This window comes from Fukomys damarensis, unplaced genomic scaffold (genome assembly GCF_012274545.1).
Source record: "Fukomys damarensis isolate Sample0158 unplaced genomic scaffold, DMR_v1.0_HiC HiC_scaffold_23, whole genome shotgun sequence".
Classification (NCBI taxonomy): domain Eukaryota; kingdom Metazoa; phylum Chordata; class Mammalia; order Rodentia; family Bathyergidae; genus Fukomys; species Fukomys damarensis.
The window spans coordinates 53,576,000-53,582,638 of NW_022900935.1; the positions used below are offsets into that span (position 1 = coordinate 53,576,000).

The 6,639-nt window shown below is 43.0% G+C and overlaps 1 long non-coding RNA gene across 1 annotated transcript; it reads right to left on the minus strand.

The window, feature by feature from the left end:
* Window positions 1-203: 203 nt before the first annotated feature.
* On the minus strand, window positions 204-5,608 carry LOC104857115. The gene is made up of 3 exons (XR_778790.1): window positions 5,528-5,608; window positions 5,135-5,197; window positions 204-301 (listed from the first exon to the last, which is right to left on the minus strand). It is a non-coding gene; the product is annotated as an uncharacterized LOC104857115 (long non-coding RNA).
* Window positions 5,609-6,639: the final 1,031 nt, after the last annotated feature.

Below are 6,639 nucleotides of genomic sequence, written 5' to 3' on the forward strand. Positions count from 1 at the left end.
TGGGGTTTAAATTTTCAACACATGAGCTTTGGGGGAAGGCTTCCAAACTAGAGCAGTGGTGATACTATGCCTGAAATTGAAGATGCTCAACAAAGTTCAGTATTAAGTGAATGACTGATCAGAGGAAGTTATTAATACTGTCATAGAAGAGACAATACATGAGATGTACTTAGGTCCTGAGATCCAATAGAGGTGTGTTCAAAATTCCTCTTCTGCCGAAGTAAACTGTCCCTCGGGTCCTGCTGCTTTCACAAAGCCAGAAATAACAGACACCCACACTGATTCCTGGAATCTCAGACTTCTGGGAAATAAGGAAAAAACTGTTCTGAAGTACATTTGGTCCATATAAACAACAACACCCCCCCCTTCTTGTGACAGAATCACACAGCTGTTTCCTAAATCAAAAATCAATTTGCTAAATTATTTTTACTAGTGGTGCAGGGATCATTGCTTCTGGAAAACATCTGTTTCATAATTAGAAAACAAAGATTTCTTCACCCCCAACTGAATGTAATTACTTTTGGGCACCAGAGGGAAAGTTTTAGAATCATCAGCAAAATTCAATGAGGGCTGTTTACAGTGAAATTTCTCTTTTCTGTTTCTTCTAAAGTAGCTGAGAGACTGCAAGAAAACCCATGTTTACTAGCATTTTATAGGCTGTAATAGAATAAAGCAAAACTCCCAAAGCTATATGGGCTTGTTAAGACAAATAACTCCAGTAAATTTAATTCAGTCAGTTCAAAGGAATTCTATTTTGAAAAGAAGTGATGGGATTCCAGGGTGTCAGGGGCCTCTTATAGCAAGTCCATAAATAATTTTAATTCTGGGGGTTCATTCAACTCTCACGGGCAACAGGGCCTATTTTGTTTGCAATGCGGTAGAGCTGACTTGCTGTTTGTGCTGATGTTTTGTGGACACAGCTTGCTGTGATTCCACACATCCTGAGAGAGTGTGACTGTGAAGTCTGAGGGTCAGCCCTGTCTTGTTTTTCAACCTGTACTTGATGCTTTGGTCCTCCGTACCCTAAACTCTTGCTCTACAGCTCTCCCTATATCACAGCTAGATACTGATACTATTATTCTGTTTGTTCAGCCTCTGGAACTCCCAGGTTCAACCTAACCCCAGTTTCATTAGCTTCCTTAATTTATCCTCACCAGATCTCTCACTTTTAACTTATCTGCTTTGAAAAGCAGATCTCGTTCTGTGCTAGTCAAACAAGGACATCTTTTTCTCCTTACTCTCCCAAACTCCTTGTTCTTTGCAGTTACTCCTCCCCTGATCAGGGATATTGGTTATAGTTCTGTTCTATATATAAATATATTCCCTCCCCCCCTCAGTCTATGTACTCTTTCCCAGGCAGTCTTATTCTTTTCTGCAACTTTAGCTTTTATTAACTTGCAATCGGTAGACTAGGCATAGCCTCGCTTCTGAGCTCCAGATCTCTGTAGTTAACCACAACTGATTGCTTCCTCTTCCATGTTATATTTGTTTCCTAGAGCTTCTGGAACACATTACGGTAGGCTGAGTGGCTGGAGACAACAGAAACTCATTGTCTCACAGTCTGGAGGTTAGATGCACAAAATCAGGGTGCTGGCCCTAGCCACGTTCCCTCTGAAGGAAGAGAAGGGTCCTTCCTTACCTCTTTTAGTTTTTATGGTAGCTGGAGATCTGGAGCATTCTGTAGTTTGTGACAGCCTAATACCAATTTCCACGTCCATCTTTGCATGACCATGTTGCCTTTGTGCATCCAAATTTCCCTCTTCTTATAAAGGCAACACTCGTTGCATCAGAACCTCCCTCTTCAATCTTATTTGACCTCTATCTAGAAAGACCCTATTTCCAAATAAAGTCATGTTCACAGATTCTGAGCAAACATAAATTTTTGACAGATACTATTCAACCTGGCATAGATGTCTTTTAGTTTCCTCAAGCCAGAGTGAGTTGACCTGCTGCCTTTGAATTTATTCTTCCTCCAAGGACCTCACACTTAGTGAACAGCACTACTATTCTCCCTACTATTTAGGTCTTAAACCCAGGAGTTCTCCATGGCTTTTTTTTTTCCCTCTCTCCATGACTTCTGCTTCTTGGCTTCCTTATTCAGACAATGTCAACTGTTATGGGTGCTAAGTGTCTGCCAAAGCAATGTGAATTCCACCCCCAAGCCCAAAGCGTGTCTTTCCCAGATGAGTGTACCCAGCCCCACAACTGGCCCCGTTCTCTGCCCTCCTGCTCTTCATCTTGGAAGCAGAGGGTCACTTCCATACATTGCTCTCATCCTCTCACAGCCTCGCTCAGAACCCTTCTGTGAGTTCCCTTTGCCTTTAATATAAATTCCACATCTAATGAGACCACAAGGCTTCCTGTCCTGTGCCTCTCTTCTCTCAGAGCTCACTACTTCTTACTTCATACTCTGTGGTCCAGCTGAGATTCTACCTTCCTGCAGTTTTTCCAAATGCTTCTTGCCTCGGGATCTTTGAACATGCAGTATCTCTATCAGCATGTTCCTCTCTCTGGAACATCCCCTCTCTGCTATCAACCTTTAGTTCACCACTGAAATAAGCGCAATCCGGTATATTATTTTTCCAAATACCAGCCTAAACCTCTCCTCTTCTTTCCTCCCTTCCCTGGCCATCCCGAAGCAGGAGAGCTGCCCTCAATGCGCTCCCACTGCCCTCTCTTAGAATACAATTTCGCAGTTTGTTTTTTTACTTTCTAATTTGTCTCCCTCCAGTGTTTCCTATGATCCAGGAAGGTGAGTCTTATTTACTTTGAAATCTCCAGTAACTTTGGAATCTCAGTAACTGAGGCCCTCAGAGAAGATTTTTGGAACAATTGAATGTCAGTGAGAGAATCCTAGGTTTCTTGGCATGTACCAGATATGCCTAGTGTTCTGCCTGTGTCTTCTCTGTTGAGCATGGAGGTCAATGCGGCTCATTCCCATACTTATCTACAGTCCCCTGCATCTCTGAGCGCAGAGCAGACCCATCATGCTGGAGAGTGGAAACCTCTGGAGCAATCTTCAGATACCTCACCCACTCTTTAGAGGACCCAAATGGGGTTGAGTCCTGGTTGCTGGTAGTGGTGATCTACTCATTACACGTTTGTTAGCTTCCTGCCAGTCCTTGCATTCTTTCATAGGCATCACAGGGTCATTCCTCAGATAAAAAAGTTATCTAGGATGCTTGAGTCGGGGCGTGCTCCAGAGGAAACCAAAAATGACTCAGACATCTTTGAGGGTTAACCTCATGCCAGAAGGCTCCCTCAAGAAACTTCCAGAAACTCCCATATACCCACTTCATTATTATATTTCAGTTTTTACCTAATAAAGGCCTGACAGAACTTCTTCTCTCCTTCTCTGTCTCTGTCTCCGTCTTTCTCTTTTGGGGATTGAATCCAAGCTTTTTGCACCAAGCTACATTCCCCACCTCACTCCTTTTGTCTATTTTGAGACAGGATCTCATTAAGTCACTAAGTCGCCCAGGCTGAGCTTGAACTGGTGACCCTCCAGACTCAGCCTCCCAGAGTGCTGGGATTACAGGGTGTCCCACCACACCAGCCGTATTCTTTTGTTGTAGAGACAAAGAAGCTTAAAGCTGCCCATTTCTCCCCCTTGACATTTCCATACCTTCCTTCCAACATTTGAACTTCCCTTTCCTTTACCACCCAGGTGCCATTTCCTATGGTGGAAGCCAGAACCCTAGGGTTTGGGAGCCCTGAGTGTTCTCGGTGCTGCTATTGCACCAGCTGCTTGTGCTGTGCTGACAAAGTCTTTGAAATGCTCTCTGTCCAAGACAGTGTCCTGAATCCTGTTTGACGGAGGGTCCCTGAACAATTATAGCCTCTCCAGTGAAGATTTCTATTTTGTTCCACCTTAGGCAAAGGAGTCTGAGTCTTCCTCCTTGCTTCCCAAATCATCTTTTCTACCTCCACAGGACACAGTGGAATATCAATGCCAAACACAAGCGGAGTGAGTTGTTAAGACTTTGACTTCCTCTGGGCGAGGTGTCTTCTTCACTTCCTCTAATTCCTCTGTCCATAATAACCCTCCTTCTTGCCAGCCCACGCCTAGTTTGGAAGGCGAGTCTTGGACTCGGCGTGCAAGGCCTGAGCTCTTCTTAGGGATTGTGTCACCAGCTGTCTACTCTCAGGGTAGAGGGGATTTAGGGATTGCATCATTCAAGTGGAGACACTGGAAATAGAGGTATATCTTGTTTTATCTGGTTCACTCAGTTACTCAACAAATATTTGTTAAATATCTGTTCTACAGGGCCGGAGATGTAGCTCAATGGTTCTGCCGACTGCCTCACAAGTGCAAAGTTCTGAGTTCAATCCCTGGTACCAAAAAAAAAACCAAAACTGTTTTATATAGTTGCAAGAACTGTGATACTGCAGTGACTGAAATGAAGGGTTCAATGTGGGTAGGGAAAATGGGCATTATATCATTTAGCAGAGAAATATATGGTGTCAGGTGGGACAGGTTCTAGAGAGGAAAATGAAACAGGTTGAGGGGATAGAGCGCTGGGGGCATTGTTTCTAGTACTGTGGCAAAGGAAGGCCTTTCTGAGAACATGACATTTGAGAGGACACCTGCAGGAATCCGGGCAGGGAGCCCCGTGACTGTGTCCAGAAGAGGGAAGGCCTCCTGCAGCGGCCTGAGGCAGCATCGCTCCAGGTGTACTTGGCAACTGGCAAGGAAGCCAGTGAGTCTGCCCCAGAGAAAATTGGGAGAGGAGGTCAGAGAGTTTATTCTGGAGAAGCTGAGAAGAGGCTGGGTGGTTCTGAGCAGAGCAGAGGATCAGTGGCCTCTGATTTATGCTACAGGAGGAAGTTTCTGCCTACTCCATCAAGGAGATACTGGGGAGGGCAAGGCAGAAGTGGAGAGACTTACTGGAATAGATGCAATCTGGAATACTGTTTTCTATAAACTGGCATTTTTGAAGAAATTATGCAATAAATATTTTTTTAAAGTTCAGATACATTTTTTTTCCTCTACAAAGATGTAGCAAGAATCTGAAGCCCAGAGACTGTAGATGAATTTTCCCAGTTCACAAAATTCATATCGATATGAATATAGAGAATAAGTAGAATGTAGAGAAAGTGCACGTATTTAAACTCTCCTTCATGATGCACTCACCATTTGGGTCAATGATTTATCTGTGTTATCTGGGAGGTAGATGTTGCTATTTCCATGTTGCGTCTGAGAAAATTTAGGTTAAAGAAGTTAAATAATTAACTAAGATTTCCTTAGATATGATATCAAAAGCCCAACCTATAAAAGAACACGTGGATAAATTGGACGGCATCTGGCTTCAAAATTTGTGCTTCTGAAAAGTCATTGGCAAGAGACTGAAAACACGAGCTACACACTGAAGAAAATATTTGCAAATCATATCTGACAAAGAATTTGCATCTAAGTATATAAAGAGCTCTCAAAAATGTAAGGAAATATCCCTACTTAAAACTAACCAAACATCACACAGACATTGTTATGTCTAAATGACCCCCAAGAGCCTCATGTATACACAACCTGGGCTTTTGGAAGATGTCTGGATTATGAGGGTATTGTAGCTGACTTGTTAGGAAGTTGGTTCTGGTTAGAAGAGCCGGGTTACTGGGGGAATGGGCATGACCCGGAAGGGCATGTCTCTCTTCCTGGCTCCACGACCCGGAAGGGTATGTCTCTCTTCCTGGCTCCTCGCTTCACTCTGCTTCCTGGCTGCCATGAGATAAGTAACTGTTCCTCAGTTATGCCTGTGTGCCATGCCATCCTGCCTTGGCATCAGCCAACTATGGGCTGAAAAGTGAGCCAAAATAAACCTCTCTTCCTTTCAGTTTTGGGTGTTGAGTATTTTGTCCCAGGAACTAAAGTGACTAAAACAGACACTACACCAAAAAAGAAATATCAGTGGTAAACAAGCAATATTAGTCCTTTGAGAAATGTAAATTAAGATCAAGAGGTTCCACCGTATGACATTTATAATGGCTAAAATTGAAATGGCTGACAGTGTCAAGTGTTGACAAGGACATGAAAGAAGGACTGGAACAGGTTCACTGTCCTGGTGGAGATATTAAATGGTACAGTTGCTTTGGAAAGCATCTGGTAGCTTCTCAAAAAGTTAAATATCCTCTTAGTGTTTGATTCAAACACTGCAACTCTGTTTACCCAAGATAAAAAGAGCTATGTGTCCAAATAAAGAGCGGCACAAAGATGTTCATCACAGCTTTATTTGTAATGGTAAAAAATGAGCAACAACCCAAATGTCTACCAGCACATGAATGGGAAAGCGAGCTATTTCTCCATACTCACCACAACAGGGAATGGGCTATTGATACATATAGCAACTCAGACGAATCTCAAAATAATTACACTGACTGAAAGAATGAGGATGGAAGAGTTCACATTACTTTATTGCATTTATATGTAATACCAGGAAATGCAAATGAATCTAAAATGTCAGAAAGAATAGTAGCAGCTAGGACAAAACCAGGAGGGAGGAATTTCAAAAGGGCATGGGGAAACTTTGGAGAGTGATGGATGTGGTCACAACCTCCAAGATGGGGATGGTTTCATGAGGATAAATATTGCAAAACTTACCAGATGGTACTCTTTATGGTGAAGTCTACTTTGCCTCGTGTTAG